This window comes from Nematostella vectensis, chromosome 12, assembly GCF_932526225.1.
Source record: "Nematostella vectensis chromosome 12, jaNemVect1.1, whole genome shotgun sequence".
NCBI lineage: Eukaryota > Metazoa > Cnidaria > Anthozoa > Actiniaria > Edwardsiidae > Nematostella > Nematostella vectensis.
Window position 1 is genome coordinate 5361557 of NC_064045.1, and position 22598 is coordinate 5384154.

At 41.0% G+C, this 22598-nt stretch overlaps 66 non-coding genes across 66 annotated transcripts; all 66 read left to right on the forward strand.

Moving 5' to 3' along the window:
* The first annotated feature begins 419 nt into the window (after positions 1–419).
* On the forward strand, positions 420–492 carry Trnak-uuu. The gene has a single exon. It is a non-coding gene; the product is annotated as a tRNA-Lys (tRNA).
* Positions 493–566: 74 nt separating this feature from the next.
* On the forward strand, positions 567–639 carry Trnak-uuu. The gene has a single exon. It is a non-coding gene; the product is annotated as a tRNA-Lys (tRNA).
* Positions 640–1007: 368 nt separating this feature from the next.
* On the forward strand, positions 1008–1080 carry Trnak-uuu. Its single transcript has one exon. It is a non-coding gene; the product is annotated as a tRNA-Lys (tRNA).
* A 74-nt stretch (positions 1081–1154) lies between these two features.
* On the forward strand, positions 1155–1227 carry Trnak-uuu. The gene has a single exon. It is a non-coding gene; the product is annotated as a tRNA-Lys (tRNA).
* Positions 1228–1596: 369 nt separating this feature from the next.
* Positions 1597–1669, forward strand: Trnak-uuu. Its single transcript has one exon. It is a non-coding gene; the product is annotated as a tRNA-Lys (tRNA).
* Positions 1670–2037: 368 nt separating this feature from the next.
* Positions 2038–2110, forward strand: Trnak-uuu. Its single transcript has one exon. It is a non-coding gene; the product is annotated as a tRNA-Lys (tRNA).
* Positions 2111–2329: 219 nt separating this feature from the next.
* On the forward strand, positions 2330–2402 carry Trnak-uuu. Its single transcript has one exon. It is a non-coding gene; the product is annotated as a tRNA-Lys (tRNA).
* Positions 2403–2770: 368 nt separating this feature from the next.
* On the forward strand, positions 2771–2843 carry Trnak-uuu. Its single transcript has one exon. It is a non-coding gene; the product is annotated as a tRNA-Lys (tRNA).
* A 368-nt stretch (positions 2844–3211) lies between these two features.
* On the forward strand, positions 3212–3284 carry Trnak-uuu. Its single transcript has one exon. It is a non-coding gene; the product is annotated as a tRNA-Lys (tRNA).
* A 74-nt stretch (positions 3285–3358) lies between these two features.
* Positions 3359–3431, forward strand: Trnak-uuu. Its single transcript has one exon. It is a non-coding gene; the product is annotated as a tRNA-Lys (tRNA).
* Positions 3432–3505: 74 nt separating this feature from the next.
* Positions 3506–3578, forward strand: Trnak-uuu. Its single transcript has one exon. It is a non-coding gene; the product is annotated as a tRNA-Lys (tRNA).
* A 368-nt stretch (positions 3579–3946) lies between these two features.
* Positions 3947–4019, forward strand: Trnak-uuu. Its single transcript has one exon. It is a non-coding gene; the product is annotated as a tRNA-Lys (tRNA).
* A 369-nt stretch (positions 4020–4388) lies between these two features.
* Positions 4389–4461, forward strand: Trnak-uuu. Its single transcript has one exon. It is a non-coding gene; the product is annotated as a tRNA-Lys (tRNA).
* A 368-nt stretch (positions 4462–4829) lies between these two features.
* Positions 4830–4902, forward strand: Trnak-uuu. Its single transcript has one exon. It is a non-coding gene; the product is annotated as a tRNA-Lys (tRNA).
* Positions 4903–4976: 74 nt separating this feature from the next.
* Positions 4977–5049, forward strand: Trnak-uuu. Its single transcript has one exon. It is a non-coding gene; the product is annotated as a tRNA-Lys (tRNA).
* A 369-nt stretch (positions 5050–5418) lies between these two features.
* Trnak-uuu lies at positions 5419–5491 on the forward strand. The gene has a single exon. It is a non-coding gene; the product is annotated as a tRNA-Lys (tRNA).
* A 369-nt stretch (positions 5492–5860) lies between these two features.
* Trnak-uuu lies at positions 5861–5933 on the forward strand. Its single transcript has one exon. It is a non-coding gene; the product is annotated as a tRNA-Lys (tRNA).
* A 74-nt stretch (positions 5934–6007) lies between these two features.
* Positions 6008–6080, forward strand: Trnak-uuu. Its single transcript has one exon. It is a non-coding gene; the product is annotated as a tRNA-Lys (tRNA).
* A 368-nt stretch (positions 6081–6448) lies between these two features.
* Positions 6449–6521, forward strand: Trnak-uuu. The gene has a single exon. It is a non-coding gene; the product is annotated as a tRNA-Lys (tRNA).
* Positions 6522–6890: 369 nt separating this feature from the next.
* Trnak-uuu lies at positions 6891–6963 on the forward strand. Its single transcript has one exon. It is a non-coding gene; the product is annotated as a tRNA-Lys (tRNA).
* A 368-nt stretch (positions 6964–7331) lies between these two features.
* On the forward strand, positions 7332–7404 carry Trnak-uuu. Its single transcript has one exon. It is a non-coding gene; the product is annotated as a tRNA-Lys (tRNA).
* A 74-nt stretch (positions 7405–7478) lies between these two features.
* Trnak-uuu lies at positions 7479–7551 on the forward strand. The gene has a single exon. It is a non-coding gene; the product is annotated as a tRNA-Lys (tRNA).
* Positions 7552–7920: 369 nt separating this feature from the next.
* Positions 7921–7993, forward strand: Trnak-uuu. Its single transcript has one exon. It is a non-coding gene; the product is annotated as a tRNA-Lys (tRNA).
* Positions 7994–8362: 369 nt separating this feature from the next.
* On the forward strand, positions 8363–8435 carry Trnak-uuu. Its single transcript has one exon. It is a non-coding gene; the product is annotated as a tRNA-Lys (tRNA).
* Positions 8436–8509: 74 nt separating this feature from the next.
* On the forward strand, positions 8510–8582 carry Trnak-uuu. Its single transcript has one exon. It is a non-coding gene; the product is annotated as a tRNA-Lys (tRNA).
* Positions 8583–8952: 370 nt separating this feature from the next.
* On the forward strand, positions 8953–9025 carry Trnak-uuu. Its single transcript has one exon. It is a non-coding gene; the product is annotated as a tRNA-Lys (tRNA).
* A 74-nt stretch (positions 9026–9099) lies between these two features.
* Positions 9100–9172, forward strand: Trnak-uuu. Its single transcript has one exon. It is a non-coding gene; the product is annotated as a tRNA-Lys (tRNA).
* A 74-nt stretch (positions 9173–9246) lies between these two features.
* Positions 9247–9319, forward strand: Trnak-uuu. The gene has a single exon. It is a non-coding gene; the product is annotated as a tRNA-Lys (tRNA).
* Positions 9320–9687: 368 nt separating this feature from the next.
* Trnak-uuu lies at positions 9688–9760 on the forward strand. The gene has a single exon. It is a non-coding gene; the product is annotated as a tRNA-Lys (tRNA).
* A 74-nt stretch (positions 9761–9834) lies between these two features.
* Positions 9835–9907, forward strand: Trnak-uuu. Its single transcript has one exon. It is a non-coding gene; the product is annotated as a tRNA-Lys (tRNA).
* A 369-nt stretch (positions 9908–10276) lies between these two features.
* Positions 10277–10349, forward strand: Trnak-uuu. The gene has a single exon. It is a non-coding gene; the product is annotated as a tRNA-Lys (tRNA).
* Positions 10350–10717: 368 nt separating this feature from the next.
* On the forward strand, positions 10718–10790 carry Trnak-uuu. Its single transcript has one exon. It is a non-coding gene; the product is annotated as a tRNA-Lys (tRNA).
* Positions 10791–11009: 219 nt separating this feature from the next.
* Positions 11010–11082, forward strand: Trnak-uuu. The gene has a single exon. It is a non-coding gene; the product is annotated as a tRNA-Lys (tRNA).
* A 368-nt stretch (positions 11083–11450) lies between these two features.
* Positions 11451–11523, forward strand: Trnak-uuu. Its single transcript has one exon. It is a non-coding gene; the product is annotated as a tRNA-Lys (tRNA).
* Positions 11524–11891: 368 nt separating this feature from the next.
* Positions 11892–11964, forward strand: Trnak-uuu. The gene has a single exon. It is a non-coding gene; the product is annotated as a tRNA-Lys (tRNA).
* A 74-nt stretch (positions 11965–12038) lies between these two features.
* On the forward strand, positions 12039–12111 carry Trnak-uuu. Its single transcript has one exon. It is a non-coding gene; the product is annotated as a tRNA-Lys (tRNA).
* Positions 12112–12185: 74 nt separating this feature from the next.
* On the forward strand, positions 12186–12258 carry Trnak-uuu. Its single transcript has one exon. It is a non-coding gene; the product is annotated as a tRNA-Lys (tRNA).
* Positions 12259–12627: 369 nt separating this feature from the next.
* Positions 12628–12700, forward strand: Trnak-uuu. Its single transcript has one exon. It is a non-coding gene; the product is annotated as a tRNA-Lys (tRNA).
* Positions 12701–13069: 369 nt separating this feature from the next.
* Trnak-uuu lies at positions 13070–13142 on the forward strand. Its single transcript has one exon. It is a non-coding gene; the product is annotated as a tRNA-Lys (tRNA).
* Positions 13143–13511: 369 nt separating this feature from the next.
* On the forward strand, positions 13512–13584 carry Trnak-uuu. Its single transcript has one exon. It is a non-coding gene; the product is annotated as a tRNA-Lys (tRNA).
* A 74-nt stretch (positions 13585–13658) lies between these two features.
* Positions 13659–13731, forward strand: Trnak-uuu. The gene has a single exon. It is a non-coding gene; the product is annotated as a tRNA-Lys (tRNA).
* A 369-nt stretch (positions 13732–14100) lies between these two features.
* On the forward strand, positions 14101–14173 carry Trnak-uuu. Its single transcript has one exon. It is a non-coding gene; the product is annotated as a tRNA-Lys (tRNA).
* A 369-nt stretch (positions 14174–14542) lies between these two features.
* Trnak-uuu lies at positions 14543–14615 on the forward strand. Its single transcript has one exon. It is a non-coding gene; the product is annotated as a tRNA-Lys (tRNA).
* Positions 14616–14984: 369 nt separating this feature from the next.
* On the forward strand, positions 14985–15057 carry Trnak-uuu. The gene has a single exon. It is a non-coding gene; the product is annotated as a tRNA-Lys (tRNA).
* Positions 15058–15426: 369 nt separating this feature from the next.
* Positions 15427–15499, forward strand: Trnak-uuu. Its single transcript has one exon. It is a non-coding gene; the product is annotated as a tRNA-Lys (tRNA).
* A 368-nt stretch (positions 15500–15867) lies between these two features.
* Trnak-uuu lies at positions 15868–15940 on the forward strand. The gene has a single exon. It is a non-coding gene; the product is annotated as a tRNA-Lys (tRNA).
* A 74-nt stretch (positions 15941–16014) lies between these two features.
* Positions 16015–16087, forward strand: Trnak-uuu. Its single transcript has one exon. It is a non-coding gene; the product is annotated as a tRNA-Lys (tRNA).
* Positions 16088–16457: 370 nt separating this feature from the next.
* Trnak-uuu lies at positions 16458–16530 on the forward strand. Its single transcript has one exon. It is a non-coding gene; the product is annotated as a tRNA-Lys (tRNA).
* A 368-nt stretch (positions 16531–16898) lies between these two features.
* On the forward strand, positions 16899–16971 carry Trnak-uuu. The gene has a single exon. It is a non-coding gene; the product is annotated as a tRNA-Lys (tRNA).
* Positions 16972–17045: 74 nt separating this feature from the next.
* Trnak-uuu lies at positions 17046–17118 on the forward strand. The gene has a single exon. It is a non-coding gene; the product is annotated as a tRNA-Lys (tRNA).
* Positions 17119–17192: 74 nt separating this feature from the next.
* On the forward strand, positions 17193–17265 carry Trnak-uuu. Its single transcript has one exon. It is a non-coding gene; the product is annotated as a tRNA-Lys (tRNA).
* A 74-nt stretch (positions 17266–17339) lies between these two features.
* Positions 17340–17412, forward strand: Trnak-uuu. The gene has a single exon. It is a non-coding gene; the product is annotated as a tRNA-Lys (tRNA).
* A 369-nt stretch (positions 17413–17781) lies between these two features.
* Trnak-uuu lies at positions 17782–17854 on the forward strand. Its single transcript has one exon. It is a non-coding gene; the product is annotated as a tRNA-Lys (tRNA).
* Positions 17855–18222: 368 nt separating this feature from the next.
* On the forward strand, positions 18223–18295 carry Trnak-uuu. Its single transcript has one exon. It is a non-coding gene; the product is annotated as a tRNA-Lys (tRNA).
* Positions 18296–18369: 74 nt separating this feature from the next.
* On the forward strand, positions 18370–18442 carry Trnak-uuu. The gene has a single exon. It is a non-coding gene; the product is annotated as a tRNA-Lys (tRNA).
* A 369-nt stretch (positions 18443–18811) lies between these two features.
* Positions 18812–18884, forward strand: Trnak-uuu. Its single transcript has one exon. It is a non-coding gene; the product is annotated as a tRNA-Lys (tRNA).
* A 369-nt stretch (positions 18885–19253) lies between these two features.
* Positions 19254–19326, forward strand: Trnak-uuu. Its single transcript has one exon. It is a non-coding gene; the product is annotated as a tRNA-Lys (tRNA).
* Positions 19327–19400: 74 nt separating this feature from the next.
* Positions 19401–19473, forward strand: Trnak-uuu. The gene has a single exon. It is a non-coding gene; the product is annotated as a tRNA-Lys (tRNA).
* A 369-nt stretch (positions 19474–19842) lies between these two features.
* On the forward strand, positions 19843–19915 carry Trnak-uuu. Its single transcript has one exon. It is a non-coding gene; the product is annotated as a tRNA-Lys (tRNA).
* A 74-nt stretch (positions 19916–19989) lies between these two features.
* On the forward strand, positions 19990–20062 carry Trnak-uuu. Its single transcript has one exon. It is a non-coding gene; the product is annotated as a tRNA-Lys (tRNA).
* Positions 20063–20873: 811 nt separating this feature from the next.
* Positions 20874–20946, forward strand: Trnak-uuu. Its single transcript has one exon. It is a non-coding gene; the product is annotated as a tRNA-Lys (tRNA).
* A 74-nt stretch (positions 20947–21020) lies between these two features.
* Trnak-uuu lies at positions 21021–21093 on the forward strand. Its single transcript has one exon. It is a non-coding gene; the product is annotated as a tRNA-Lys (tRNA).
* A 369-nt stretch (positions 21094–21462) lies between these two features.
* Positions 21463–21535, forward strand: Trnak-uuu. Its single transcript has one exon. It is a non-coding gene; the product is annotated as a tRNA-Lys (tRNA).
* Positions 21536–21904: 369 nt separating this feature from the next.
* On the forward strand, positions 21905–21977 carry Trnak-uuu. Its single transcript has one exon. It is a non-coding gene; the product is annotated as a tRNA-Lys (tRNA).
* A 74-nt stretch (positions 21978–22051) lies between these two features.
* Trnak-uuu lies at positions 22052–22124 on the forward strand. The gene has a single exon. It is a non-coding gene; the product is annotated as a tRNA-Lys (tRNA).
* A 369-nt stretch (positions 22125–22493) lies between these two features.
* Positions 22494–22566, forward strand: Trnak-uuu. The gene has a single exon. It is a non-coding gene; the product is annotated as a tRNA-Lys (tRNA).
* The last annotated feature ends 32 nt before the right edge of the window (positions 22567–22598 follow it).

A 22598-nucleotide genomic window follows, 5' to 3' on the forward strand; every position in this document is an offset into this window, starting at 1 on the left:
CATTAAGAGCACGCACAGCTGGGTATAGCATTATTTAAATATAAATCAGAACATTTTAGCTGGAAAAGTCTAGGAATGATATATGAAATGAAATTTGAATTAATCGCTAAGGGGAATTGTCCTGACATGTTAACGCATTGACTACTGATTGATAACTGATTGTTCGTGAGCCCGTGGGTGGGAGGAGCTTTCGCTTTTATAGCGGAACCTCGTGTTCAACAGAAAACAGTTTCTTCATCTTTCGACCTTATATGTAAGATATTACAAGAAGCGCCCGGTTACCTCAGATTTTAGAGCATCAGACTTTTAATCTGAGGGTTATGGGTTCGAGCCCCATATCGGGCGACTTATTTTTCTCTTTTTAACAGAAAATAGTTTGCACATTTCTCGACCTTTTTTGGTAAAACATGTCTACGAGCGCCCGGTTAGCTCAGATGGTAGAGCATCAGACTTTTAATCTGAGGGTCATGGGTTCGAGCCCCATATCGGGCGACTTACTTTGATCTTTTTAACAGAAAAACGTTTGCACATTTCTCAACCTTTTTTGGTAAGACATGTCTACTAACGCCCGGTTAGCTCAGATGGTAGAGCATCAGACTTTTAATCTGAGGGTCATGGGTTCGAGCCCCATATCGGGCGACTTATTTTTCTCTTTTTAACAGAAAAGTTTGCCCATCTCTCGACCTCTCTAACACATTAGCATCAATTATTCTCGCGCTGTATTGAAAATGCTCGTCTTTTAGAGCACGCAAAGCTTGGTATAGCATTATTTAACTATAAATCAGAACATTTTAGCTTGAAATGTCTAGGAATGATATATGAAATGAAATTTGAATTAATCGCTAAGGGGAATTGTCCTGACATGTTGACGCATTGACGACTGATTGATAACTGAATGTTCGTGAGCCCGTGGGTGGGAGGAGCTTTCGCTTTCTAGCGGAACCTCGTGTTCAACAGAAAACAGTTTGCTGATCTCTCGACCTTATTTGTAAGATATTACAACAAGCGCCCGGTTAGCTCAGATGGTAGAGCATCAGACTTTTAATCTGAGGGTCATGGGTTCGAGCCCCATATTGGACGACTTACTTTGCTCTTTTTAACAGAAAATAGTTTGCACATTTCTCAACCGTTTTTGGTAAGACATGTCTACTAGCGCCTGGTTAGCTCAGATGGTAGAGCATCAGACTTTTAATCTGAGTGTCATGGGTTCGAGCCCCATATCGGGCGACTTATTTTTCTCTTTTTAAGAGAAACGTTTGCCCATCTCTCGACCTCTCTAACACATTAGCATCAATTATTTTCGCGCCGTATTGAAAATGCTCGTCATTAAGAGCACGCACAGCTGGGTATAGCATTATTCAAATATAAATCAGAACATTTTAGCTGGAAAAGTCTAGGAATGATATATGAAATGAAATTTGAATTAATCGCTAAGGGGAATTGTCCTGACATGTTAACGCATTGACTACTGATTGATAACTGATTGTTCGTGAGCCCGTGGGTGGGAGGAGCTTTCGCTTTTATAGCGGAACCTCGTGTTCAACAGAAAACAGTTTGTTCATCTTTCGACCTTATATGTAAGATATTACAAGAAGCGCCCGGTTACCTCAGATGGTAGAGCATCAGACTTTTAATCTGAGGGTCATGGGTTCGAGCCCCATATCGGGCGACTTATTTTTCTCTTTTTAACAGAAACGTTTGCCCATCTCTCGACCTCTCTAACACATTAGCATCAATTATTCTCGCGCTGTATTGAAAATGCTCGTCTTTTAGAGCACGCAAAGCTTGGTATAGCATTATTTAACAATAAATCAGAACATTTTAGCTGGAAATGTCTAGGAATGATATATGAAATAAAATTTGAATTAATCGCTAAGGGGAATTGTCCTGACATGTTGACGCATTGACGACTGATTGATAACTGATTGTTCGTGAGCCCGTGGGTGGGAGGAGCTTTCGCTTTCTAGCGGAACCTCGTGTTCAACAGAAAACAGTTTGCTGATCTCTCGACCTTATTTGTAAGATATTACAACAAGCGCCCGGTTAGCTCAGATGGTAGAGCATCAGACTTTTAATCTGAGGGTCATGGGTTCGAGCCCCATATCGGGCGACTTACTTTGCTCTTTTTAACAGAAAATAGTTTGCACATTTCCCGACCTTTTTTGGTAAGACATGTCTACGAGCGCCCGGTTAGCTCAGATGGTAGAGCATCAGACTTTTAATCTGAGGGTCATGTTCGAGCCCCATATCGGGCGACTTACTTTGATCTTTTTAACAGAAAAACGTTTGCACATTTCTCAACCTTTTTTGGTAAGACATGTCTACTAACGCCCGGTTAGCTTAGATGGTAGAGCATCAGACTTTTAATCTGAGGGTCATGGGTTCGAGCCCCATATCGGGCGACTTATTTTTCTCTTTTTAACAGAAACGTTTGCCCATCTCTCGACCTCTCTAACACATTAGCATCAATTATTCTCGCGCTGTATTGAAAATGCTCGTCTTTTAGAGCACGCAAAGCTTGGTATAGCATTATTTAACTATAAATCAGAACATTTTAGCTTGAAATGTCTAGGAATGATATATGAAATGAAATTTGAATTAATCGCTAAGGGGAATTGTCCTGACATGTTGACGCATTGACGACTGATTGATAACTGAATGTTCGTGAGCCCGTGGGTGGGAGGAGCTTTCGCTTTCTAGCGGAACCTCGTGTTCAACAGAAAACAGTTTGCTGATCTCTCGACCTTATTTGTAAGATATTACAACAAGCGCCCGGTTAGCTCAGATGGTAGAGCATCAGACTTTTAATCTGAGGGTCATGGGTTCGAGCCCCATATCGAGCGACTTATTTTTCTCTTTTTAACAGAAACGTTTGCCCATCTCTCGACCTCTCTAACACATTAGCATCAATTATTCTCGCGCTGTACTGAAAATGCTCGTCTTTTAGAGCACGCAAAGCTTGGTATAGCATTATTTAACAATAAATCAGAACATTTTAGCTGGAAATGTCTAGGAATGATATATGAAATGAAATTTGAATTAATCGCTAAGGGGAATTGTCCTGACATGTTGACGCATTGACGACTGATTGATAACTGATTGTTCGTGAGCCCGTGGGTGGGAGGAGCTTTCGCTTTCTAGCGGAACCTCGTGTTCAACAGAAAACAGTTTGCTGATCTCTCGACCTTATTTGTAAGATATTACAACAAGCGCCCGGTTAGCTCAGATGGTAGAGCATCAGACTTTTAATCTGAGGGTCATGGGTTCGAGCCCCATATCGGGCGACTTACTTTGCTCTTTTTAACAGAAAATAGTTTGCACATTTCTCGACCTTTTTTGGTAAGACATGTCTACGAGCGCCCGGTTAGCTCAGATGGTAGAGCATCAGACTTTTAATCTGAGGGTCATGGGTTCGAGCCCCATATCGGGCGACTTACTTTGATCTTTTTAACAGAAAAACGTTTGCACATTTCTCAACCTTTTTTGGTAAGACATGTCTACTAACGCCCGGTTAGCTCAGATGGTAGAGCATCAGACTTTTAATCTGAGGGTCATGGGTTCGAGCCCCATATCGGGCGACTTATTTTTCTCTTTTTAACAGAAAAGTTTGCCCATCTCTCGACCTCTCTAACACATTAGCATCAATTATTCTCGCGCTGTATTGAAAATGCTCGTCTTTTAGAGCACGCAAAGCTTGGTATAGCATTATTTAACTATAAATCAGAACATTTTAGCTTGAAATGTCTAGGAATGATATATGAAATGAAATTTGAATTAATCGCTAAGGGGAATTGTCCTGACATGTTGACGCATTGACGACTGATTGATAACTGAATGTTCGTGAGCCCGTGGGTGGGAGGAGCTTTCGCTTTCTAGCGGAACCTCGTGTTCAACAGAAAACAGTTTGCTGATCTCTCGACCTTATTTGTAAGATATTACAACAAGCGCCCGGTTAGCTCAGATGGTAGAGCATCAGACTTTTAATCTGAGGGTCATGGGTTCGAGCCCCATATCGGGCGACTTATTTTTCTCTTTTTAAGAGAAACGTTTGCCCATCTCTCGACCTCTCTAACACATTAGCATCAATTATTCTCGCGATGTATTGAAACTGCTCGTCTTTTAGAGCACGCAAAGCTTGGTATAGCATTATTTAAATATAAATCAGAACATTTTAGCTGGAAAAGTCTAGGAATTATATATGAAATGAAATTTGAATTAATCGCTAAGGGGAATTGTCCTTACATGTTTATGCATTGACGACTGATTGATAACTGATTGTTCGTGAGCCCGTGGGTGGGAGGAGCTTTCGCTTTTATAGCGGAACCTCGTGTTCAACAGAAAACAGTTTGCTGATCTCTCGACCTTATTTGTAAGATATTACAACAAGCGCCCGGTTAGCTCAGATGGTAGAGCATCAGACTTTTAATCTGAGGGTCATGGGTTCGAGCCCCATATCGGGCGACTTATTTTTCTCTTTTTAACAGAAACGTTTGCCCATCTCTCGACCTCTCTAACACATTAGCATCAATTATTCTCGCGCTGTATTGAAAATGCTCGTATTTTAGAGCACGCAAAGCTTGGTATAGCATTATTTAAATATAAATCAGAACATTTTAGCAGGAAAAGTCTAGGAATGATATATGAAATGAATTTGAATTAATCGCTAAGGGGAATTGTCCTGACATGTTGACGCATTGACGACTGATTGATAACTGATTGTTCGTGAGCCCGTTGGTGGAAGGAGCTTTCGCTTTTATAGCGGAACCTCGTGTTCAACAGAAAACAGTTTGCTCATCTCTCGACCTTATTTGTAAGATATTACAACAAGCGCCCGGTTAGCTCAGATGGTAGAGCATCAGACTTTTAATCTGAGGGTCATGGGTTCGAGCCCCATATCAGGCGACTTACTTTGCACTTTTTAACAGAAAATAGTTTGGACATTTCTCGACCTTTTTTGGTAAGACATGTCTACGAGCGCCCGGTTAGCTCAGATGGTAGAGCATCAGACTTTTAATCTGAGGGTCATGGGTTCGAGCCCCATATCGGGCGACTTATTTTTCTCTTTTTAACAGAAAAGTTTGCCCATCTCTCGAACTCTCCAACAAATTAGCATCAATTATTTTCGCGTCGTATTGAAAATGCTCGTCTTTTAGAGCACGCACAGCTGGGTATAGCATTATTTAAATATAAATCAGAACATTTTAGCTGAAAAAGTCTAGGAATGATATATGAAATGAAATTTGAATTAATCGCTAAGGGGAATTGTCCTGACATGTTGACGCATTGACGACTGATTGATAACTGATTATTCTTGAGCCCGTGGGTGGGAGGAGCTTTCGCTTTTATAGCGGAACCTCGTGTTCAACAGAAAACAGTTTGCTCATCTCTCGACCTTATTTGTAAGATATTACAACAAGCGCCCGGTTAGCTCAGATGGTAGAGCATCAGACTTTTAATCTGAGGGTCATGGGTTCGAGCCACATATCGGGCGACTTATTTTTATCTTTTTAACAGAAACGTTTGCCCATCTCTCGACCTCGCTAACACATTAGCATCAATTATTCTCGCTCTGTATTGAAAATGCTTGTCTTTTAGAGCACGCAAAGCTTGGTATAGCATTATTTAAATATAAATCAGAACATTTTAGCAGGAAAAGTCTAGGAATGATATATGAAATGAAATTTGAATTAATCGCTAAGGGGAATTGTCCTGACATGTTGACGCATTGACGACTGATTGATAACTGATTGTTCGTGAGCCCGTGGGTGGGAGGAGCTTTCGCTTTTATAGCGGAACCTCGTGTTCAACAGAAAACAGTTTGCTCATCTCTCGACCTTATTTGTAAGATATTACAACAAGCGCCCGGTTAGCTCAGATGGTAGAGCATCAGACTTTTAATCTGAGGGTCATGGGTTCGAGCCCCATATCGGGCGACTTACTTTGCTCTTTTTAACAGAAAATAGTTTGCACATTTCTCGACCTTTTTTGGTAAGACATGTCTACGAGCGCCCGGTTAGCTCAGATGGTAGAGCATCAGACTTTTAATCTGAGGGTCATGGGTTCGAGCCCCATATCGGGCGACTTATTTTTCTCTTTTTAACAGAAAAGTTTGCCCATCTCTCGACCTCTCTAACACATTAGCATCAATTATTCTCGCGCTGTATTGAAAATGCTCGTCTTTTAGAGCACGCAAAGCTTGGTATAGCATTATTTAACTATAAATCAGAACATTTTAGCTTGAAATGTCTAGGAATGATATATGAAATGAAATTTGAATTAATCGCTAAGGGGAATTGTCCTGACATGTTGACGCATTGACGACTGATTGATAACTGAATGTTCGTGAGCCCGTGGGTGGGAGGAGCTTTCGCTTTCTAGCGGAACCTCGTGTTCAACAGAAAACAGTTTGCTGATCTCTCGACCTTATTTGTAAGATATTACAACAAGCGCCCGGTTAGCTCAGATGGTAGAGCATCAGACTTTTAATCTGAGGGTCATGGGTTCGAGCCCCATATCGGGCGACTTATTTTTCTCTTTTTAAGAGAAACGTTTGCCCATCTCTCGACCTCTCTAACACATTAGCATCAATTATTCTCGCGATGTATTGAAACTGCTCGTCTTTTAGAGCACGCAAAGCTTGGTATAGCATTATTTAAATATAAATCAGAACATTTTAGCTGGAAAAGTCTAGGAATTATATATGAAATGAAATTTGAATTAATCGCTAAGGGGAATTGTCCTTACATGTTTATGCATTGACGACTGATTGATAACTGATTGTTCGTGAGCCCGTGGGTGGGAGGAGCTTTCGCTTTTATAGCGGAACCTCGTGTTCAACAGAAAACAGTTTGCTGATCTCTCGACCTTATTTGTAAGATATTACAACAAGCGCCCGGTTAGCTCAGATGGTAGAGCATCAGACTTTTAATCTGAGGGTCATGGGTTCGAGCCCCATATCGGGCGACTTATTTTTCTCTTTTTAACAGAAACGTTTGCCCATCTCTCGACCTCTCTAACACATTAGCATCAATTATTCTCGCGCTGTATTGAAAATGCTCGTATTTTAGAGCACGCAAAGCTTGGTATAGCATTATTTAAATATAAATCAGAACATTTTAGCAGGAAAAGTCTAGGAATGATATATGAAATGAATTTGAATTAATCGCTAAGGGGAATTGTCCTGACATGTTGACGCATTGACGACTGATTGATAACTGATTGTTCGTGAGCCCGTTGGTGGAAGGAGCTTTCGCTTTTATAGCGGAACCTCGTGTTCAACAGAAAACAGTTTGCTCATCTCTCGACCTTATTTGTAAGATATTACAACAAGCGCCCGGTTAGCTCAGATGGTAGAGCATCAGACTTTTAATCTGAGGGTCATGGGTTCGAGCCCCATATCAGGCGACTTACTTTGCACTTTTTAACAGAAAATAGTTTGGACATTTCTCGACCTTTTTTGGTAAGACATGTCTACGAGCGCCCGGTTAGCTCAGATGGTAGAGCATCAGACTTTTAATCTGAGGGTCATGGGTTCGAGCCCCATATCGGGCGACTTATTTTTCTCTTTTTAACAGAAAAGTTTGCCCATCTCTCGAACTCTCCAACAAATTAGCATCAATTATTTTCGCGTCGTATTGAAAATGCTCGTCTTTTAGAGCACGCACAGCTGGGTATAGCATTATTTAAATATAAATCAGAACATTTTAGCTGAAAAAGTCTAGGAATGATATATGAAATGAAATTTGAATTAATCGCTAAGGGGAATTGTCCTGACATGTTGACGCATTGACGACTGATTGATAACTGATTATTCTTGAGCCCGTGGGTGGGAGGAGCTTTCGCTTTTATAGCGGAACCTCGTGTTCAACAGAAAACAGTTTGCTCATCTCTCGACCTTATTTGTAAGATATTACAACAAGCGCCCGGTTAGCTCAGATGGTAGAGCATCAGACTTTTAATCTGAGGGTCATGGGTTCGAGCCACATATCGGGCGACTTATTTTTATCTTTTTAACAGAAACGTTTGCCCATCTCTCGACCTCGCTAACACATTAGCATCAATTATTCTCGCTCTGTATTGAAAATGCTTGTCTTTTAGAGCACGCAAAGCTTGGTATAGCATTATTTAAATATAAATCAGAACATTTTAGCAGGAAAAGTCTAGGAATGATATATGAAATGAAATTTGAATTAATCGCTAAGGGGAATTGTCCTGACATGTTGACGCATTGACGACTGATTGATAACTGATTGTTCGTGAGCCCGTGGGTGGGAGGAGCTTTCGCTTTTATAGCGGAACCTCGTGTTCAACAGAAAACAGTTTGCTCATCTCTCGACCTTATTTGTAAGATATTACAACAAGCGCCCGGTTAGCTCAGATGGTAGAGCATCAGACTTTTAATCTGAGGGTCATGGGTTCGAGCCCCATATCGGGCGACTTACTTTGCTCTTTTTAACAAAAAAAAATTTGCACATTTCTCGACCTTTTTTGGTACGACATGTCTACGAGCGCCCGGTTAGCTCAGATGGTAGAGCATCAGACTTTTAATCTGAGTGTCATGGGTTCGAGCCCCATACCGGGCGACTTATTTTTCTCTTTTTTAACAGAAAAGTTTGCCCATCCCTCGACCTCTCTAACACATTAGCATCAATTATTCTCGCGCCGTACTGAAAATGCTCGTCATTAAGAGCACGCACAGCTGGGTATAGCATTATTTAAATATAAATCAGAACATTTTAGCTGGAAAAGTCTAGGAATGATATATGAAATGAAATTTGAATTAATCGCTAAGGGGAATTGTCCTGACATGTTAACGCATTGACTACTGATTGATAACTGATTGTTCGTGAGCCCGTGGGTGGGAGGAGCTTTCGCTTTTATAGCGGAACCTCGTGTTCAACAGAAAACAGTTTCTTCATTTTTTGACCTTATATGTAAGATATTACAAGAAGCGCCCGGTTACCTCAGATGGTAGAGCATCAGACTTTTAATCTGAGGGTTATGGGTTCGAGCCCCATATCGGGCGACTTATTTTTCTCTTTTTAACAGAAAATAGTTTGCACATTTCTCGACCTTTTTTGGTAAAACATGTCTACGAGCGCCCGGTTAGCTCAGATGGTAGAGCATCAGACTTTTAATCTGAGGTTCATGGGTTCGAGCCCCATATCGGGCGACTTACTTTGATCTTTTTAACAGAAAAACGTTTGCACATTTCTCAACCTTTTTTGGTAAGACATGTCTACTAACGCCCGGTTAGCTCAGATGGTAGAGCATCAGACTTTTAATCTGAGGGTCATGGGTTCGAGCCCCATATCGGGCGACTTATTTTTCTCTTTTTAACAGAAAAGTTTGCCCATCTCTCGACCTCTCTAACACATTAGCATCAATTATTCTCGCGCTGTATTGAAAATGCTCGTCTTTTAGAGCACGCAAAGCTTGGTATAGCATTATTTAACTATAAATCAGAACATTTTAGCTTGAAATGTCTAGGAATGATATATGAAATGAAATTTGAATTAATCGCTAAGGGGAATTGTCCTGACATGTTGACGCATTGACGACTGATTGATAACTGAATGTTCGTGAGCCCGTGGGTGGGAGGAGCTTTCGCTTTCTAGCGGAACCTCGTGTTCAACAGAAAACAGTTTGCTGATCTCTCGACCTTATTTGTAAGATATTACAACAAGCGCCCGGTTAGCTCAGATGGTAGAGCATCAGACTTTTAATCTGAGGGTCATGGGTTCGAGCCCCATATCGGACGACTTACTTTGCTCTTTTTAACAGAAAATAGTTTGCACATTTCTCAACCGTTTTTGGTAAGACATGTCTACTAGCGCCTGGTTAGCTCAGATGGTAGAGCATCAGACTTTTAATCTGAGTGTCATGGGTTCGAGCCCCATATCGGGCGACTTATTTTTCTCTTTTTAAGAGAAACGTTTGCCCATCTCTCGACCTCTCTAACACATTAGCATCAATTATTTTCGCGCCGTATTGAAAATGCTCGTCATTAAGAGCACGCACAGCTGGGTATAGCATTATTCAAATATAAATCAGAACATTTTAGCTGGAAAAGTCTAGGAATGATATATGAAATGAAATTTGAATTAATCGCTAAGGGGAATTGTCCTGACATGTTAACGCATTGACTACTGATTGATAACTGATTGTTCGTGAGCCCGTGGGTGGGAGGAGCTTTCGCTTTTATAGCGGAACCTCGTGTTCAACAGAAAACAGTTTGTTCATCTTTCGACCTTATATGTAAGATATTACAAGAAGCGCCCGGTTACCTCAGATGGTAGAGCATCAGACTTTTAATCTGAGGGTCATGGGTTCGAGCCCCATATCGGGCGACTTATTTTTCTCTTTTTAACAGAAACGTTTGCCCATCTCTCGACCTCTCTAACACATTAGCATCAATTATTCTCGCGCTGTATTGAAAATGCTCGTCTTTTAGAGCACGCAAAGCTTGGTATAGCATTATTTAACAATAAATCAGAACATTTTAGCTGGAAATGTCTAGGAATGATATATGAAATAAAATTTGAATTAATCGCTAAGGGGAATTGTCCTGACATGTTGACGCATTGACGACTGATTGATAACTGATTGTTCGTGAGCCCGTGGGTGGGAGGAGCTTTCGCTTTCTAGCGGAACCTCGTGTTCAACAGAAAACAGTTTGCTGATCTCTCGACCTTATTTGTAAGATATTACAACAAGCGCCCGGTTAGCTCAGATGGTAGAGCATCAGACTTTTAATCTGAGGGTCATGGGTTCGAGCCCCATATCGGGCGACTTACTTTGCTCTTTTTAACAGAAAATAGTTTGCACATTTCCCGACCTTTTTTGGTAAGATATGTCTACGAGCGCCCGGTTAGCTCAGATGGTAGAGCATCAGACTTTTAATCTGAGGGTCATGTTCGAGCCCCATATCGGGCGACTTACTTTGATCTTTTTAACAGAAAAACGTTTGCACATTTCTCAACCTTTTTTGGTAAGACATGTCTACTAACGCCCGGTTAGCTTAGATGGTAGAGCATCAGACTTTTAATCTGAGGGTCATGGGTTCGAGCCCCATATCGGGCGACTTATTTTTCTCTTTTTAACAGAAAAGTTTGCCCATCTCTCGACCTCTCTAACACATTAGCATCAATTATTCTCGCGCTGTATTGAAAATGCTCGTCTTTTAGAGCACGCAAAGCTTGGTATAGCATTATTTAACTATAAATCAGAACATTTTAGCTTGAAATGTCTAGGAATGATATATGAAATGAAATTTGAATTAATCGCTAAGGGGAATTGTCCTGACATGTTGACGCATTGACGACTGATTGATAACTGAATGTTCGTGAGCCCGTGGGTGGGAGGAGCTTTCGCTTTCTAGCGGAACCTCGTGTTCAAAAGAAAACAGTTTGCTGATCTCTCGACCTTATTTGTAAGATATTACAACAAGCGCCCGGTTAGCTCAGATGGTAGAGCATCAGACTTTTAATCTGAGGGTCATGGGTTCGAGCCCCATATCGAGCGACTTATTTTTCTCTTTTTAACAGAAACGTTTGCCCATCTCTCGACCTCTCTAACACATTAGCATCAATTATTCTCGCGCTGTACTGAAAATGCTCGTCTTTTAGAGCACGCAAAGCTTGGTATAGCATTATTTAACAATAAATCAGAACATTTTAGCTGGAAATGTCTAGGAATGATATATGAAATGAAATTTGAATTAATCGCTAAGGGGAATTGTCCTGACATGTTGACGCATTGACGACTGATTGATAACTGATTGTTCGTGAGCCCGTGGGTGGGAGGAGCTTTCGCTTTCTAGCGGAACCTCGTGTTCAACAGAAAACAGTTTGCTGATCTCTCGACCTTATTTGTAAGATATTACAACAAGCGCCCGGTTAGCTCAGATGGTAGAGCATCAGACTTTTAATCTGAGGGTCATGGGTTCGAGCCCCATATCGGGCGACTTACTTTGCTCTTTTTAACAGAAAATAGTTTGCACATTTCTCGACCTTTTTTGGTAAGACATGTCTACGAGCGCCCGGTTAGCTCAGATGGTAGAGCATCAGACTTTTAATCTGAGGGTCATGGGTTCGAGCCCCATATCGGGCGACTTACTTTGATCTTTTTAACAGAAAAACGTTTGCACATTTCTCAACCTTTTTTGGTAAGACATGTCTACTAACGCCCGGTTAGCTCAGATGGTAGAGCATCAGACTTTTAATCTAAGGGTCATGGGTTCGAGCCCCATATCGGGCGACTTATTTTTCTCTTTTTAACAGAAAAGTTTGCCCATCTCTCGACCTCTCTAACACATTAGCATCAATTATTCTCGCGCTGTATTGAAAATGCTCGTCTTTTAGAGCACGCAAAGCTTGGTATAGCATTATTTAACTATAAATCAGAACATTTTAGCTTGAAATGTCTAGGAATGATATATGAAATGAAATTTGAATTAATCGCTAAGGGGAATTGTCCTGACATGTTGACGCATTGACGACTGATTGATAACTGATTGTTCGTGAGCCCGTGGGTGGGAGGAGCTTTCGCTTTTATAGCGGAACCTCGTGTTCAACAGAAAACAGTTTGTTCATCTTTCGACCTTATATGTAAGATATTACAAGAAGCGCCCGGTTACCTCAGATGGTAGAGCATCAGACTTTTAATCTGAGGGTCATGGGTTCGAGCCCCATATCGGGCGACTTATTTTTCTCTTTTTAAGAGAAACGTTTGCACATTACTCGACCTCTCTAACACATTAGCATCAATTATTCTCGCGCTGTATTAAAACTGCTCGTCTTTTAGAGCACGCAAAGCTTGGTATAGCATTATTTAACTATAAATCAGAAAATTTCAGCTGGAAAAGTCTAGGAATGATATATGAAATGAAATTTGAATTAATCGCTAAGGGGAATTGTCCTGACATGTTGACGCATTGACGACTGATTGATAACTGATTGTTCGTGAGCCCGTGGGTGGGAGAAGCTTTCGCTTTTATAGCGGAACCTCGTGTTCAACAGAAAACAGTTTGCTCATCTCTCGACCTTATTTGTAAGATACTACAACGAGCGCCCGGTTAGCTCAGATGGTAGAGCATCAGACTTTTAATCTGAGGGTCATGGGTTCGAGCCCCATATCGGGCGACTTATTTTTCTCTTTTTAACAGAAACGTTTGCCCATCTCTCGACCTCTCTAACACATTAGCATCAATTATTCTCGCGCTGTATTGAAAATGCTTGCCTTTTAGAGCACGCAAAGCTTGGTATAGCATTATTTAACTATAAATCAGAACATTTCAGCTGGAAAAGTCTAGAAATGATATATGAAATGAAATTTGAATTAATCGCTAAGGGGAATTGTCCTGACATGTTGACGCATTGACGACTGATTGATAACTGATTGTTCGTGAGCCCGTGGGTGGGAGGAGCTTTCGCTTTTATAGCGGAACCTCGTGTTCAACAGAAAACAGTTTGCTCATCTCTCGACCTTATTTGTAAGATATTACAACAAGCGCCCGGTTAGCTCAGATGGTAGAGCATCAGACTTTTAATCTGAGGGTCATGGGTTCAAGCCCAATATCGGGCGACTTACTTTGCTCTTTTTAACAGAAAATAGTTTGCACATTTCTCGACCTTTTTTGGTAAGACATGTCTACGAGCGCCCGGTTGGCTCAGATGGTAGAGCATCAGACTTTTAATCTGAGGGTCATGGGTTCGAGCCCCATATCGGGCGACTTATTTTTCTCTTTTTAACAGAAAAGTTTGCCCATCTCTCGACCTCTCTAACACATTAGCATCAATTATTCTCGCGCCGTATTGAAAATGCTCGTCTTTTAGAGCACGCACAGCTGGGTATAGCATTATTTAAATATAAATCAGAACATTTTAGCTGGAAAAGTCTAGGAAAGATATATGAAATGAAATTTGAATTGAGCCCTTAAGGGAATTGTCCTGACATGTTGACGCATTGACGACTGATTGATAACTGATTGTTCGTGAGCCCGTGGGTGGGAGGAGCTTTCGCTTTTCTAGCGGAACCTCGTGTTCAACAGAAAACAGTTTGCTAATCTTTCGACCTTATATGTAAGATATTACAAGAAGAACCCGGTTACCTCAGATGGTAGAGCATCAGACTTTTAATCTGAGGGTCATGGGTTCGAGCCCCATATCGGGCGACATATTTTTCTCTTTTTAACAGAAAAGTTTGCCCATCTCTCGACCTCTCTAACACATTAGCATCAATTATTCTCGCGCTGTATTGAAAATACTTGTCTTTTAGAGCACGCAAAGCTTGGTATAGCATTATTTAAATATAAATCAGAACATTTTAGCTGGAAAAGTCTAGGAATGATATATGAAATGAAATTTGGATTAATTGCTAAGGGGAATTGTCCTGACATGTTTATGCATTGACGACTGATTGATAACTGATTGTTCGTGAGCCCGTGGGTGGGAGGAGCTTTCGCTTTTATAGCGGAACCTCGTGTTCAACAGAAAACAGTTTGCTGATCTCTCGACATTATTTGTAAGATATTACAACAAGCGCCCGGTTAGCTCAGATGGTAGAGCATCAGACTTTTAATCTGAGGGTCATGGGTTCGAGCCCCATATCGGGCGACTTATTTTTCTCTTTTTAACAGAAACGTTTGCCCATCTCTCGACCTCTCTAACACATTAGCATCAATTATTCTCGCGCCGTATTGAAAATGCTCGTCTTTTAGAGCACGCACAGCTGGGTATAGCATTATTTAAATATAAATCAGAACATTTTAGCTGGAAAAGTCTAGGAAAGATATATGAAATGAAATTTGAATTGAGCCCTTAAGGGAATTGTCCTGACATGTTGACGCATTGACGACTGATTGATAACTGATTGTTCGTGAGCCCGTGGGTGGGAGGAGCTTTCGCTTTTCTAGCGGAACCTCGTGTTCAACAGAAAACAGTTTGCTAATCTTTCGACCTTATATGTAAGATATTACAAGAAGAACCCGGTTACCTCAGATGGTAGAGCATCAGACTTTTAATCTGAGGGTCATGGGTTCGAGCCCCATATCGGGCGACAAATTTTTCTCTTTTTAACAGAAAAGTTTGCCCATCTCTCGACCTCTCTAACACATTAGCATCAATTATTCTCGCGCTGTATTGAAAATACTTGTCTTTTAGAGCACGCAAAGCTTGGTATAGCATTATTTAAATATAAATCAGAACATTTTAGCTGGAAAAGTCTAGGAATGATATATGAAATGAAATTTGGATTAATTGCTAAGGGGAATTGTCCTGACATGTTTATGCATTGACGACTGATTGATAACTGATTGTTCGTGAGCCCGTGGGTGGGAGGAGCTTTCGCTTTTATAGCGGAACCTCGTGTTCAACAGAAAACAGTTTGCTGATCTCTCGACATTATTTGTAAGATATTACAACAAGCGCCCGGTTAGCTCAGATGGTAGAGCATCAGACTTTTAATCTGAGGGTCATGGGTTCGAGCCCCATATCGGGCGACTTATTTTTCTCTTTTTAACAGAAACGTTTGCCCATCTCTCGACCTCTCTAACACATTAGCATCAATTATTCTCGCGCTGTATTGAAAATGCTCGTATTTCAGAGCACGCAAAGCTTGGTATAGCATTATTTAAATAAAAATCAGAACATTTTAGCAGGAAAAGTCTAGGAATGATATATGAAATGAATTTGAATTAATCGCTAAGGGGAATTGTCCTGACATGTTGACGCATTGACGACTGATTGATAACTGATTGTTCGTGAGCCCGTTGGTGGAAGGAGCTTTCGCTTTTATAGCGGAACCTCGTGTTCAACAGAAAACAGTTTGCTCATCTCTCGACCTTATTTGTAAGATATTACAACAAGCGCCCGGTTAGCTCAGATGGTAGAGCATCAGACTTTTAATCTGAGGGTCATGGGTTCGAGCCCCATATCGGGCGACTTACTTTGCATTTTTTAACAGAAAATAGTTTGGACATTTCTCGACCTTTTTTGGTAAGACATGTCTACGAGCGCCCGGTTAGCTCAGATGGTAGAGCATCAGACTTTTAATCTGAGGGTCATGGGTTCGAGCCCCATACCGGGCGACTTATTTTTCTCTTTTTTAACAGAAAAGTTTGCCCATCCCTCGACCTCTCTAACACATTAGCATCAATTATTCTCGCGGCGTATTGAAAATGCTCGTCTTTAAGAGCACGCACAGCTGGGTATAGCATTATTTAAATATAAATCAGAACATTTTAGCTGGAAAAGTCTAGGAATGATATATGAAATGAAATTTGAATTAATCGCTAAGGGGAATTGTCCTGACATGTTAACGCATTGACTACTGATTGATAACTGATTGTTCGTGAGCCCGTGGGTGGGAGGAGCTTTCGCTTTTATAGCGGAACCTCGTGTTCAACAGAAAACAGTTTGTTCATCTTTCGACCTTATATGTAAGATATTACAAGAAGCGCCCGGTTACCTCAGATGGTAGAGCATCAGACTTTTAATCTGAGGGTCATGGGTTCGAGCCCCATATCGGGCGACTTATTTTTCTCTTTTTAACAGAAACGTTTGCCCATCTCTCGACCTCTCTAACACATTAGCATCAATTATTCTCGCGCTGTATTGAAAATGCTCGTCTTTTAGAGCACGCAAAGCTTGGTATAGCATTATTTAACAATAAATCAGAACATTTTAGCTGGAAATGTCTAGGAATGATATATGAAATGAAATTTGAATTAATCGCTAAGGGGAATTGTCATGACATGTTGACGCATTGACGACTGATTGATAACTGATTGTTCGTAAGCCCGTGGGTGGGAGGAGCTTTCGCTTTCTAGCGGAACCTCGTGTTCAACAGAAAACAGTTTGCTGATCTCTCGACCTTATTTGTAAGATATTACAACAAGCGCCCGGTTAGCTCAGATGGTAGAGCATCAGACTTTTAATCTGAGGGTCATGGAATCGAGCCCCATATCGGACGACTTACTTTGCTCTTTTTAACAGAAAATAGTTTGCACATTTCTCGAAATTTTTTGGTAAGACATGTCTACGAGCGCCCTGTTAGCTCAGATGGTAGAGCATCAGACTTTTAATCTGAGGGTCATGGGTTCGAGCCCCATATCGGGCGACTTACTTTGATCTTTTTAACAGAAAATAGTTTGCACATTTCTCAACCTTTTTTGGTAAGACATGTCTACTAACGCCCGGTTAGCTCAGATGGTAGAGCATCAGACTTTTAATCTGAGGGTCATGGGTTCGAGCTCCATATCGGGCGACTTACTTTGATCTTTTTAACAGAAAATAGTTTGCACATTTCTCAACCTTTTTTGGTAAGACATGTCTACTAACGCCCGGTTAGCTCAGATGGTAGAGCATCAGACTTTTAATCTGAGGGTCATGGGTTCGAGCCCCATATCGGGCGACTTATTTTTCTCTTTTTAACAGAAAAGTTTGCCCATCTCTCGACCTCTCTAAGATATTAGCATCAATTATTCTCGCGCCGTATTGAAAATGCTCGTCTTTTAGAGCACGCACAGCTGGGTATAGCATTATTTAAATATAAATCATAACATTTTAGCATGAAAAGTATAGGAATGATATATGAAATGAAATTTGAATTAATAGCTAAGGGGAATTGTCCTGACATGTTAACGCATTGACGACTGATTGATAACTGATTGTTCGTGAGCCCGTGGGTGGGAGGAGCTTTCGCTTTTATAGCGGAACCTCGTGTTCAACAGAAAACAGTTTGCTCATCTTTTGACCTTATATGTAAGATATTACAAGAAGCACCCGGTTACCTCAGACGGTAGAGCATCAGACTTTTAATCTGAGGGTCATGGGTTCGAGCCCCATATCGGGCGACTTATTTTTCTCTTTTTAACAGAAAAGTTTGCCCATCTCTCGACCTCTCTAACACATTAGCATCAATTATTCTCGCGCTGTATTGAAAATGCTCGTCTTTTAGAGCACGCAAAGCTTGGTATAGCATTATTTAACTATAAATCAGAACATTTTAGCTTGAAATGTCTAGGAATGATATATGAAATGAAATTTGAATTAATCGCTAAGGGGAATTGTCCTGACATGTTGACGCATTGACGACTGATTGATAACTGAATGTTCGTGAGCCCGTGGGTGGGAGGAGCTTTCGCTTTCTAGCGGAACCTCGTGTTCAACAGAAAACAGTTTGCTGATCTCTCGACCTTATTTGTAAGATATTACAACAAGCACCCGGTTAGCTCAGATGGTAGAGCATCAGACTTTTAATCTGAGGGTCATGTGTTCGAGCCCCATATCGGGCGACTTACTTTGCTCTTTTTAACAGAAAATAGTTTGCACATTTCTCAACCGTTTTTGGTAAGACATGTCTACTAGCGCCTGGTTAGCTCAGATGGTAGAGCATCAGACTTTTAATCTGAGTGTCATGGGTTCGAGCCCCATATCGGGCGACTTATTTTTCTCTTTTTAAGAGAAACGTTTGCCCATCTCTCGACCTCTCTAACACATTAGCATCAATTATTCTCGCGCTGTATTGAAACTGCTCGTCTTTTAGAGCACGCAAAGCTTGGTATAGCATTATTCAACTATAAATCAGAACATTTCAGCTGGAAAAGTCTAGGAATGATATATGAAATGAAATTTGAATTAATCGCTAAGGGGAATTGTCCTGACATGTTGACGCATTGACGACTGATTGATAACTGATTGTTCGTGAGCCCGTGGGTGGGAGAAGCTTTCGCTTTTATAGCGGAACCTCGTGTTCAACAGAAAACAGTTTGCTCATCTCTCGACCTTATTTGTAAGATATTACAACGAGCGCCCGGTTAGCTCAGATGGTAGAGCATCAGACTTTTAATCTGAGGGTCATGGGTTCGAGCCCCATATCGGGCGACTTATTTTTCTCTTTTTAACAGAAACGTTTGCCCATCTCTCGACCTTTCTAACACATTAGCATCAATTATTCTCGCGCTGTATTGAAAATGCTCGCCTTTTAGAGCACGCAAAGCTTGGTATAGCATTATTTAACTATAAATCAGAAAATTTCATCTGGAAAAGTCTAGAAATGATATATGAAATGAAATTTGAATTAATCGCTAAGGGGAATTGTCCTGACATGTTGACGCATTGACGACTGATTGATAACTGATTGTTCGTGAGCCCGTGGGTGGGAGGAGCTTTCGCTTTTATAGCGGAACCTCGTGTTCAACAGAAAACAGTTTGCTCGTCTCTCAACCTTATTTGTAACATATTACAACAAGCGCCCGGTTAGCTCAGATGGTAGAGCATCAGACTTTTAATCTGAGGGTCATGGGTTCGAGCCACATATCGGGCGACTTACTTTGCTCATTTTAACAGAAAATAGTTTGCACATTTCTCGACCTTTTTTGGTAAGACATGTCTACGAGCGCCCGGTTAGCTCAGATGGTAGAGCATCAGACTTTTAATCTGAGGGTCATGGGTTCGAGCCCCATATCGGGCGAATTATTTTTCTCTTTTTAACAGAAAAGTTTGCCCATCTCTCGACCTCTCTAACACATTAGCATCAATTATTCTCGCGCAGTATTGAAAATGCTCGTCTTTAAGAGCACGCACAGCTGGGTATAGCATTATTTAAATATAAATCAGGACATTTTAGCTGGAAAAGTCTAGGAATGATATATGAAATGAAATTTGAATTAATCGCTAAGGGGAATTGTCCTGACATGTTGACGCATTGACGACTGATTGATAACTGATTGTTCGTGAGCCCGTGGGTGGGAGGAGCTTTCCCTTTTATAGCGGAACCTCGTGTTCAACAGAAAACAGTTTGCTCATCTCTCGACCTTATTTGTAAGATATTACAACAAGCGCCCGGTTAGCTCAGATGGTAGAGCATCAGACTTTTAATCTGAGGGTCATGGGTTCAAGCCCAATATCGGGCGACTTACTTTGCTCTTTTTAACAGAAAATAGTTTGCACATTTCTCGACCTTTTTTGGTAAGACATGTCTACGAGCGCCCGGTTGGCTCAGATGGTAGAGCATCAGACTTTTAATCTGAGGGTCATGGGTTCGAGCCCCATATCGGGCGACTTATTTTTCTCTTTTTAACAGAAAAGTTTGCCCATCTCTCGACCTCTCTAACACATTAGCATCAATTATTCTCGCGCCGTATTGAAAATGCTCGTCTTTTAGAGCACGCACAGCTGGGTATAGCATTATTTAAATATAAATCAGAACATTTTAGCTGGAAAAGTCTAGAAAAGAAATATGAAATGAAATTTGAATTAAGCCCTTGAGGGAATTGTCCTGACATGTTGACGCATTGACGACTGATTGATAACTGATTGTTCGTGAGCCCGTGGGTGGGAGGAGCTTTCGCTTTTATAGCGGAACCTCGTGTTCAACAGAAAACAGTTTGCTCATCTTTTGACCTTATATGTAAGATATTACAAGAAGCACCCGGTTACCTCAGACGGTAGAGCATCAGACTTTTAATCTGAGGGTCATGGGTTCGAGCCTCATATCGGGCGACTTATTTTTCTCTTTTTAACAGAAAAGTTTGCCCATCTCTCGACCTCTCTAACACATTAGAATCAATTATTCTCGCGCAGTATTGAAAATGCTCGTCTTTAAGAGCACGCACAGCTGGGTATAGCATTATTTAAATATAAATCAGGAAATTTTAGCTGGAAAAGTCTAGGAATGATATATGAAATGAAATTTGAATTAATCGCTAAGGGGAATTGTCCTGACATGTTGACGCATTGACGACTGATTGATAACTGATTGTTCGTGAGCCCGTGGGTGGGAGGAGCTTTCCCTTTTATAGCGGAACCTCGTGTTCAACAGAAAACAGTTTGCTCATCTCTCGACCTTATTTGTAAGATATTACAACAAGCGCCCGGTTAGCTCAGATGGTAGAGCATCAGACTTTTAATCTGAGGGTCATAGGTTCAAGCCCAATATCGGGCGACTTACTTTGCTCTTTTTAACAGAAAATAGTTTGCACATTTCTCGACCTTTTTTTGTAAGACATGTCTACGAGCGCCCGGTTGGCTCAGATGGTAGAGCATCAGACTTTTAATCTGAGGGTCATGGGTTCGAGCCCCATATCGGGCGACTTATTTTTCTCTTTTTAACAGAAAAGTTTGCCCATCTCTCGACCTCTCTAACACATTAGCATCAATGATTCTCGCGCCGTATTGAAAATGCTCGTCTTTTAGAGCACGCACAGCTGGGTATAGCATTATTTAAATATAAATCATAACATTTTAGCATGAAAAGTATAGGAATGATATATGAAATGAAATTTGAATTAATAGCTAAGGGGAATTGTCCTGACATGTTAACGCATTGACGACTGATTGATAACTGATTGTTCGTGAGCCCGTGGGTGGGAGGAGCTTTCGCTTTTATAGCGGAACCTCGTGTTCAACAGAAAACAGTTTGCTCATCTCTCGACCTTATTTGTAAGATACTACAACGAGCGCCCGGTTAGCTCAGATGGTAGAGCATCAGACTTTTAATCTGAGGGTCATGGGTTCGAGCCCCATATCGGGCGACTTATTTTTCTCTTTTTAACAGAAACGTTTGCCCATCTCTCGACCTCTCTAACACATTACCATCAATTATTCTCGCGCTGTATTGAAAATGCTTGCCTTTTAGAGCACGCAAAGCTTGGTATAGCATTATTTAACTATAAATCAGAACATTTCAGCTGGAAAAGTCTAGAAATGATATATGAAATGAAATTTGAATTAATCGCTAAGGGAAATTGTCCTGACATGTTGACGCATTGACGACTGATTGATAACTGATTGTTCGTGAGCCCGTGGGTGGGAGGAGCTTTCGCTTTTATAGCGGAACCTCGTGTTCAACAGAAAACAGTTTGCTCATCTCTCGACCTTATTTGTAAGATATTACAACAAGCGCCCGGTTAGCTCAGATGGTAGAGCATCAGACTTTTAATCTGAGGGTCATGGGTTCAAGCCCAATATCGGGCGACTTACTTTGCTCTTTTTAACAGAAAATAGTTTGCACATTTCTCGACCTTTTTTGGTAAGACATGTCTACGAGCGCCCGGTTGGCTCAGATGGTAGAGCATCAGACTTTTAATCTGAGGGTCATGGGTTCGAGCCCCATATCGGGCGACTTATTTTTCTCTTTTTAACAGAAAAGTTTGCCCATCTCTCGACCTCTCTAACACATTAGCATCAATTATTCTCGCGCCGTATTGAAAATGCTCGTCTTTTAGAGCACGCACAGCTGGGTATAGCATTATTTAAATATAAATCAGAACATTTTAGCTGGAAAAGTCTAGGAAAGATATATGAAATGAAATTTGAATTGAGCCCTTAAGGGAATTGTCCTGACATGTTGACGCATTGACGACTGATTGATAACTGATTGTTCGTGAGCCCGTGGGTGGGAGGAGCTTTCGCTTTTCTAGCGGAACCTCGTGTTCAACAGAAAACAGTTTGCTAATCTTTCGACCTTATATGTAAGATATTACAAGAAGAACCCGGTTACCTCAGATGGTAGAGCATCAGACTTTTAATCTGAGGGTCATGGGTTCGAGCCCCATATCGGGCGACATATTTTTCTCTTTTTAACAGAAAAGTTTG